General features: G+C 42.9%; 1 protein-coding gene across 2 annotated transcripts in view; it reads right to left on the reverse strand.

Moving 5' to 3' along the window:
* Positions 1-9,763, reverse strand: part of BANK1 (B cell scaffold protein with ankyrin repeats 1) — a 308,283-nt gene extending 298,520 nt beyond the window's left edge. For both annotated transcript variants that reach the window (XM_066573970.1, XM_066573969.1), the window contains exon 1: positions 9,680-9,763. The gene's annotated coding sequence lies outside the window, so the exon portion shown is untranslated. The remainder of the gene's footprint in view (positions 1-9,679) is intronic.
* Positions 9,764-10,114: the final 351 nt, after the last annotated feature.

The raw sequence follows: 10,114 nt of genomic DNA on the forward strand, positions 1-10,114 counted from the left end.
GAATTAGATTCCGTACATAAAATTTGGACTCTAATTCTTTTGCGCTTAGAATTTAATAATCAAGTTGGGACCCATTAACTTTTCCTATTTATGACATAATCAATGCTCGTGCCAAATTTCAAGTTTCTATGACATTGGGAAGTGAGAGAATTAGATTCTGTACGTTAAATTTGGACGCTAATTCTTTGGCGCTTAGAATTGAATAATCGAGTTGGGACCCATTAGCTTTTCCTATTTTTGACATAATCAATGTTCGTGCCAAATTTCATGTTTCTGCGACATCGGGAAGTGAGAGAATTAGTGGCAATGATGGAAATCGAACGATCTACGTGGGGGGGCGTAACTGTCGACGACGCTCGCACGCGTGCCATTTATCATAGCATAAATGTATTATGCCAGTAATTTTCCCAGGAGTGTACTCAACAACTTCCCAAAGTTTCATGGTGATCGGATGAATGGTGTAGTAGCGCATAAAGGACAAACAGACAGACACACACGCATACATTCAATTTTATATATATAGATTAATAAAGTGTATGTCATCTGATAAATATAGGACAACTACTAATGCGTTTCCCAGAAAATAAGACCTGCCCCAAAAATAAGGCCTACCATGATTTTTCAGGGAGGCTTGAAATATAAGCCCTACCCCAAAAATAAGCCGTAGCTGAAGTTAAAAAAAACAAACAATACATTACATAGCAGTCACGGTCTGTATCATCCCACTGGTCTACGGAGCTCCGAAACTTTATAAATCGCGCCTCCAGGCAGAGATGGCTCTGATTGGTTCTCGAATGATGCCAGACAATCAATGCAGCGCTTGTTGAAACATTGCTATGGCTCCACAATGAAATGGCTGTGATTGGTTCTTTGTGTGCTGCATTGATTGGCTGAGCAGTGCACAAAGAACCAATCACAGCCATGGCGATGTGGTGGTGAGATTTATGAATTGGCTGAGTAGCGTTCATTTCTGCATCTGGTGACGATAGCAATGTCTGTTACAGAGTGAACAGAAGCTGCCACTAGAGATGCAGAGACTCCGCTGAGACGAACGCCGCTCAGCCAATTCAAAAATCCCGCTTACACAGTGCGATGGCTGTTGATTGGTTATTAGAGCGCTGTTCAACCAATCAATACAGCGTTCAATGAATCAATCACAACCATTGCATTGCTTTATCGATCACTGCATGCATGCAGCGCTCAAGAACCAATCAGGGCCATCGCTTCTTGGAGGTAGAATCCTGGAACCAGGAAGCGATCTTCTTTCTGCGACTGCAATGAGCGTACCGCAACTCTTGAGCCCAGTGGGATGCCACGGACCGCGGTTGCTAGGTAAGTATAATACGACATCTCCCAAAAATAAGACCTTGTACCTCTTTCGGCCAAAAATTAATAGAAGACAGGATCTAATTTTCGGAGAAACGCGGTGTGTTAGGTTGTACTTGATGTAGTTTAACAGAACTGTTCCGTCTGGAATGGTGGAGGCTAATTTTGGTAAGGTGCACAGCAAGTACCTTGTAAGTCATCACATTGTCTGTTATACTTCACAAGAAAACTGGTGTAACTGCATTAAGGCCTCCAACACACTTGCCGTGTATCTGAGTTGCACCTGAGATGATTGGATGCAACTCGTATTGGACATGACACAACTACCTGTCCGTGATAAAGACAAAAATTGGACATTAACTAAACTTTTTCGCGTGGACCATCAATCCGCGTGAAAAATCAGCAGTATGAATAGCCCTATAGGCAATAATGGGTCTGCGTGCTATCCGTGAATTAACAGCACACGGACCGAAATACGCTAGTGTGCCAGAGGCTTAACCCCTTAGTGACCAGCCCATAGTGTTTTTACGTCCTGCCCAAGTAGGCCTTAATCCCTGAGGACGTAAAAACAAGTGTCCTGCAGGGATTAATGCCACATGGGCTCTGGACGTGACAGCTCCATGCTGTCGGTGCCCGCAGGTAGCTGACAGCATGGAGCTGTCATCTCAGGCTGCGGGGAGGCCCCCCCGGCAATGCGATCAGCGCTATTCAATGGATAGTGGTCAAGTGATAAAAAAGTAGCGATCTAACATTAGGCCGGTCTCACACGACGGGATAGGAATTTCGGGTTCTGCATGTGCTTGATCAGCGGTAATCCCCGGATCAATCACATGCATTGGATTACACAATTCCCCCCAATTAACAGGTTGGAATTACGTAATCCACTCGCAGAAAACAGAACACGACATGCTATATTTTACCGATGATATCCGCGACCTAGAGCCCATTTTGCTCTATGGTTGCGGATATACCCGCAGCCAATGCGCAACTATATTGTGTACGGCCTGCGGGTACCTGGGTCATCGCTAAGCGACGGTGCAGGAAATACAAACAAAAAACGGTGTACTGCTTATGACCGCCTGTGTGAGTACGCAGTTATGCACAGTACATTACGCGGCCATATGGAGCGCCACGGCCGGCTCACAGCTGGGATCCGCTATGGGCCTCTGCAAGTGAATTCCACATACGGCCGTTTGAGCCCGGCGTTATTCAGACCGTGACCTGTAATCCGTAATTTACAAGAAGCCCCGGGAACGCTCGCCTTCCTGCAGTTCCAGGAGCAGCTTGTTAAGCGCCTTCTGTGTGAGACCGCCGCACCTCAGCAAGCTTACGGAGACTCACAGTGCGCCACTTTTTACACCCCATCCTCACCGCTGAGGTCACTAAATATCCCCAAAAAAGCATGGGAGGAGGAGGGATACCCGGTTTTCTTGCCCCATGTGCCCATTCCAACCAGTTTCCATAATTACCCCTGTCTTCGGTCATAAAACGCAGTTTACATTATTACTTATTTTTAGGGAGACAATTTTTTTCTGCACAAGTGAGCAATGAGGCCTGGAATTTATTCAGTTGTGCCCAGAAATCCAACGGGTGCTCCTTCCATTATAGGCCTAGCTATGTGTCCTGTAAGCAGATTGGGCCACAATGGGTATGTTTCTGAACACAGGACAAACGGGGGTATCCATTTTGGGGTGAAAGTTTTCATTCATGTGTGTGCTGTACAAAAAAAAACTGTTTTTAAAATGACACAATTGCCAAAAAAATCAAAATTGTATTTATTTTCTTCTGCTTTACATAGATTCATTCAAAAACTGTGGGATCAAAGTACACAGTACACCGCTAGATGAATTGGTTCAGGGGTCTAGTTTTCAAAATTGAGTCATTTGTGGGCTTCTCCATCATTTTGGCCGCTCAAGGGGTCTACAAGTGGGCAATGGGGCCTGGAATTTATTCAGTTGTGTCCTGAAATCCAACGGGTGTTCCCTCTATTACAGGCCGAGCCATGTGTCCTGTAAGCAGATTAGGGCCACAACGAGTACATTTCTGAACACGGGACAAACAGGGAATCCATTTTGGGGTGCAAGTCTTCATTTATAGGTTTGCTGTGCAAAAATAACTGTTTTTAAATTGACACAATTGCCCACAAAAATGAAAATCATATTTATTTCCTTCTGCTTTGCAGTACACCCCTAGATGAATTCACTAAAGGGTCTAGTTTTCAAAATGGGTTCATTTGTGGGGGTTCCCCATTGTTTTGGCCACTCACTGGTCTACAAGTGGGCAATGGGGCCTAAAACACTTTCATGCTAAATGTCTGTTCTGAAAGCCATCTTCTGTTCCTTTTCATTTTGGGCCCCGTTGTGCATATAGACATAATATTAGGGCCACAATAGGTATATTTCTGAACACGGGACAAACAGGACAAACAGTGGTATCCATTTTGGGGTGCAAGTCTTCATTCCTATGTGTGCTGTACAAAAAAAATGTTTTTAAAATGACATAATTGCCAAAAAAAATGAAAATCGTAATTTTTTCCTTCTGCTTTACATAAATTCATTCAAAAACTGTGGCGTCAAAATAAGCAGTACACTCCTAGATGAATTTGTTAAGGGGTCTAGTTTTCAAAATGGGGTCATTTGTGGGGTTCTATATCGATTTGGCCACTCAAGGGCTCTACAAGTGTGCTATGGGCCTGAAACAACTTCAAGCAAAATCTCTGTTTTCAAAGGCACTGACTACTCCTTTTGGTTTGGGCCCATTTGTGCATACGGACATAATATTAGGGCCACAATGGGTATATTTCTGAACACGGGACAAACAGGGGGATCCATTTTGGGGTGCAAATGCTCATTTTCATGTAAACTATAGAAAAAGAAACTGCCTTTAAAATGACATATTTGCAGAAATCAGAAATTTTATTTTTCTCCTCTAAATTGCATTAACTCTTGAAAAAAAACAGTGGGGTCAAAATACTGATGACACCCCTCAGTAAATACATTAAGGTATGTTGTTTTTAAAATGGAGTCATTTGTGGGGGTATCTATCATTCTGACACCTGTGAGCCTTTGCAATCTTAGCTTGGTGCAGGAAAACAAAGTGTTCCTCAAAATGTTGATAATCAATGTTAAATTTGTACGTCTCCTAAATAGTTAAAAGAAAACGAAAGTTTTTTAAATGTGCGTCCAGAATGAAGTAAACAGATGGAAATATATACCTTATCAAAAATTTGTACAGTATGTTTGCACATATTTGATATATTACAATTGAAAATGTGAAAAAATGACAATTTTTAAAATGTTTCCCAATTTTGGTGCTTTTAATAATTATACACAAATTCTATCAGACTATTTCTACCACCTAAAGGAAGTACAACAAGTGGCGAAAAAACGATGTCAGAATCACTTGGATATGCAAAACCTTTACGGAACTATTCTATGTTAAAGTGACACATGTCAGATTTGCAAAATTTGGTCTGGTCATTAAGGCGCAAACAGGCTTGGTTACTAAGGGGTTAATGCTAGACATGTCCCAGTGACTTACATAAAGATAGATAGATTGTACACAGGCGATATAACAAGATATATAGTTACAAGTGTCAGAAGTGGAAGTTGTTGCCTATTAGGAGTTTGGTCTGGTTTTAGTGTTAGTAATTTATAATAGCACTTTTTGGCCATTTTATCAAAGCAATGGCCACTATGATCTCTATGGTCACTGCTGCCATTTGCATCAAAAGTCCTGGAAAAGCACATTCATGTTGAGCTGCCCTCCTACCTCTCCTCCAACTAACTATTCAACCACTTTCATTCTGGATTCTGACCCCACCATTCTACTGAAACTAAACTAAACAAAGTAGCCAATGATCTGTTAACCACTAAAGTCTCAAAACATTACTCTGTACTCCACCTCCTAGAGCTGCCTTCACCACAGTAGACCACTCCATCCAGTTCCAAGCTCTCTACACCCTTGGCATCACAGACTTGGTCATCTCCTCTACAGCTCTTGTGGACAGTTAATCCACCTTTCCCCGTCTCTTTCCCAAGCCTCTTCCCTCTTCCAGTCCTTTCCCTAGCTACCTATTGTCCAGAAAATCCAGGATATTATCAATGACATACAAGGCTATCCACAACCTGCCCTTGACCTAATTTCCCGATACCTCTGCACACATAAACTCCCTGGACCTTGCAAGACCTTCTTCTCTGCTCTCCTCCAGTCTACTCCTCACATAATTGTCAACAGGAATTCTCCTCTGTGTCACATAATCTGGAACTTGCTACAATACCACATCAGACTCATAACCACATTGATAAGCTTCAAAAAGTACCTAAAACTCACCTCTTCAGAATAGCCTACAATCTACAGTAACCCTGCTGCCAGAGCAACATCAGCTCCTTCTGCCTTCTGTCTTGTTTCCTCCTCACCTGTAAACTGTGGGTCCTCGTGGGCAGGGTACTCTCTCCCAATTTGTTAATCACTAGATGTTTAGCATTCCGGTCATTTAATATAAATAATGTACTTAAACTTATTTAACCCATGCATTGTTGGTTCCATGTTGATGAGATTTTTAAAACTCTAGTCCACATAGTTTGTATTGTAAATGCTGTGGATTTTTTGCAGAAAAATCTGCTGAAGAAATTCCACAGCATTTTTGGCAGCCTAAATCCTTTCTTTATATTTCCCATATCTTTGGTATCCACATATGGTTTGGCTCAATAAAACTACATGAAAAACTGCCACAAAAACTGTGTTTTTTTCCAAAAAATGTTGTGTGTGAAACCAGCATTTTTTTTAAATGCTTCACCAGCTAGGAGCTGCAGTAGGATTTTGGTATAATCTACACCAGTTTCTGGAATAGATAATAATAAAAGAGATGGGCTGTGCACAAGCACACCCCCTAAGGGCTCCTGCACACTTGAGTTTTTTTCACGCAATATCGCTGCCCTTTTTTTCACGCGATTGTCAATGGGACTCTCTAATATTAAAAACGCACTAACTTGCAAAGTGTTTTTAACATTAGAAAGTCCCATTGACAATCGCGTGAAAAAAAGCAGCGATATCACATGAAAAACCGCAAGTGTGCAGGAGCCCTAAGGGCAATGTCAGACAAGCGTTTTTTGCATGCCTATTTGCGATAAAAAAGTACAGCTATTAGAACTATTGGTTTCCTATGATGTAGTTACATGTCTGTTTTTAGCAGGCACAAAATACTCGCACCTGTAAAAGATAGGACATGCAAGCACCGGGAAGGTCCGTGCTGCACGTAACATCCTGTGATGTTACAGGGAGTCCCCTCATCACTGAACACTGTGACAGCACTATCACAGTGTTCAGTGATGAGGGGACTGCAGCATGGACGAAAGAATCCCCTGTCAAAGCTGTGGCAGAGGATCGCAATGTTCTCCCATTGCTTTCAATGGGGCTGGCACTGCTGCTGCCCCATTGAAAGCAATGGATGCAGGCAACCCCGACAGTGATTTTCGAGGAAGCGCTTGAAATAAAAGCCCTTCCCTGAAATTTATCCCTAGCTTCTGGAGAAGATTTAAAAAAATATATACAGCAGCTCTCCGCCACTGTGCAGCTACGGTGCATCTTCTTGCTGACTCCCCGTCACTGTTCTGAAGCACTTTCTCCTGGCCGGGGATTTAAAATTTTCCGCCTTCTGGAAGCACTGGGTCTGATTGGCTGAGTGCTCAGCCAATCGCAGGCAGCACTCAGCCATTCATTAAATGACAGCTGAGTGCTGCCTGTGATTGGTCACAGCTCTCAGCCAATCACAGGCAGTGCTCAGCCATTCATTGAATTTAAGCCCTTCACCGAAAATCACTGCAGGGGTTGCCTGCATCCCATTGCCTTCAATGGGGCAGCAGCAGCGATGGTCCTATTGAAAGCAATGGGCATGGAGCTTTTCCAGGCGCATTTTGCACATCTGTGCAGCGCATTTTTTTTTTTGTGCACATAGGTGTGCAAGAAAAAACACTTGTCTGACTGAGCCCTAAACCTGAGCTCAACCCCTTTTTTTTAAAAAAAAAAGCTGGTGGGCACTAGTGTACGAGCCCCAAAAGCTACAGTTTTGTCGCATATGCCAAAAGTAAGACTTCTGGCATCCAGGGATTCTTAAATAGGCTCTAGTGGGTGGGGGTGGTGTTTCTGGTGTTTTCCCCTCACTTTTGGTGCTTTTTATCAGTTCATGGGATTTTTCCAAATGCAGCATGCTCTACATATGCCACTTATTACACGTGTTGTTGAAAGCATTTAGAAAAAAAATACTGAAAAAAAGCTTATGTCGTATAAAAAAAGAAGTTACCAAACAAACTCTAGAAAAATGCATTAAATTCACAGCACTTTTTAAAAGCTAGAAAAAAACTCTAGAAAAATTCATGAGAAGGGATCCTTAACTTGCTGTTTGACAGACGGGCAAAAAGTTCTTTTATAATATTTCATACAAATTGTTCTCAATACATGAATGAACATGAATGAAACCAAACAGTAAATGACTCACACACATATATACACACGCACTTACAGAACAAATTATATATACACTGTACTGTGAAAACGTTTTAGGCAGGTGTGGAACTAATGCTAAAAAGTAAAAAAAATTACAAAAATAGAAGGCGTCTGATTCTAAATGTATTCTTCATCAGGACAACAACCCCAAAAACTAGCTTCAGTGGAAAGAAGAACAAGGAGTCCTGGAAGTGATAATATGGCCCCACAGAGCCCTGATCTCAACATCATCCAGTCTGTGATTATATGAAGAGGCAGAAAGATTTGAGCGAGCCGACATCCACAGAAGATGTGCAGTTAGTTCTCCAAGGTGTAGGCACAATCTCCCTGCTGAGTGCCTTCAAAAACTATGTGCAAGTATACAAAGAATTGATGCTGTTTGGAAGTTAAAGAGCGGTCAAACTATTAACACTTCTATTTATTAAAGCGTTCCCACTTTGCAGCCTTTTAAAAAAAAAAAACTACTGTTTAAAACTTTTGCACAGTGCTGTATACACACACACACATATATATATTTTCACATGTACACTTACACGCAGACATATACACATAGCCCTTTAGTTGTTCACAACTCTCAGCAACACTAAAAGCAGCCTGGTCTTCTTTTACCACTGATCTGTCAAAGGATTATAGATTTTTCTAGCGATTCTGCTCGCATTAAATGTCCAGAATCCGTGAGTCTGAGCCTGGTCATCTTGTCCTCTGTGAGTCTGAGCCTGGTCATCTTGTCCTCTGTGAGTCTGAGCCCGGTCATCTTGTCCTCCGTGAGTCTGAGCCCGGTCATCTTGTCCTCCGTGAGTCTGAGCCCGGTCATCTTGTCCTACGTGAGTCTGAGCCCGGTCATCTTGTCCTCCATGAGTCTGAGCCCGGTCATCTTGTCCTCTGTGAGTCTGAGCCCAGTCATCTTGTCCTCCGTGGGTCTGAGCCTGGTCATCTTATCCTCCGTGAGTCTGAGCCCGGTGATCTTGCCCTCCAGTGATATATCGGGTCTTATACGATTCAGGGCGTCTGCTTGTTACTCTCGCCATCCAGGGCATACGCAGCAGCTTTCGCCAGCAGCTCAAACGCATCAATTCCCCTACTATCAGCTTTTTTCGCCGTCCAGCTTTCACATCCATACATGGCTATGGGGGAAACGATGGTTTCCACTATCCTACGTTTAGTTACTATACCAATATCCCTACTTTTTGGAATTTTGTCATGTTTAGCATCGCTTCACCCCAATGCTATCCTATGTTTTATCTCTGGCATAGATTCCCCAGCCTGGTAAATTTTGGAACCAAGGAAGATGATTTTTAGACACAGGAGAGTACTTCTTAGGCTAGGGTCACACAGGGCGGATTTGTTGCGGTTTTGCTGCGGTTTTTCCGTTGCGGTTTTGACGCAGAAGAACTGCTTCTGCGGCAAAACCGCTTCTAAGGTTAATTTGGGCTTGCGGATTTTCGTGCGGAAAAATCCGCAAGCGTTTTTTTCTGCAGCGCTTTTTTTTACTTTTGTCGCGTATTTGTCGCGTATTTGGTGCGGTTTTGGCTGCGTCCATAGAGGTCTATGGACAAAAAAGCGCTGCGGAAACGACCAAAGAATGAACATGCTGCATCTTTTAAAACCGCAACGCAGTTGCATTTCCGCACTGCGGCTGTGCGGAAAAAATACGTCCTGTGAGAACAGCTTTTTGGCAAATCTCATTTGTGCTGCATTGCACTGCAAACGCAGCGGTTTTGCCGCAGTGCGGATATGCAATGGCAATCCGCGGCAAAACCGCGGCAAATCCGCCCTGTGTGACCCCAGCCTTACTGTCCATATAAAGACTACTATATACCTTAAATACAAGCAGTGATAGGCTACTTACCTGCTATCTGGCTCTCAGCAGTACCGGGTACCTGATCCTGAGACAGTACATAGGAGAAGAGGGACTGTGCTCAGAGTTTACTGGTTGTGTCTTACAGGAAATGTATAGTTGCCTTTAATAGTGTTCTTATCACCACGGTGTTTTTAGCACTTCCTGAACTCATTTACCAAACCAAAGGAGAAGTGCTTCTGAGCAGTGACGGACTAAAAATACTAACGCAACTCTAACCCTGCATGACCGCCCGATGAAAGCTTACCCTACATAGTAAGCATGAGTTCACCACTGAAACGCCGTCTAATAAGGGTACGATCACACATCGCAGAGTCAATACGCACCAACATCCGTACGGGACTTAGTTGTGGATTTTGGTGCATTGCAATGAATGAAATTCATGGTGAAAATCCATTACTTTTCTGTGACAGATCAAATGTTCTG

Source organism: Eleutherodactylus coqui, chromosome 7 (genome assembly GCF_035609145.1).
Source record: "Eleutherodactylus coqui strain aEleCoq1 chromosome 7, aEleCoq1.hap1, whole genome shotgun sequence".
NCBI classification, from domain to species: Eukaryota; Metazoa; Chordata; class Amphibia; order Anura; family Eleutherodactylidae; genus Eleutherodactylus; species Eleutherodactylus coqui.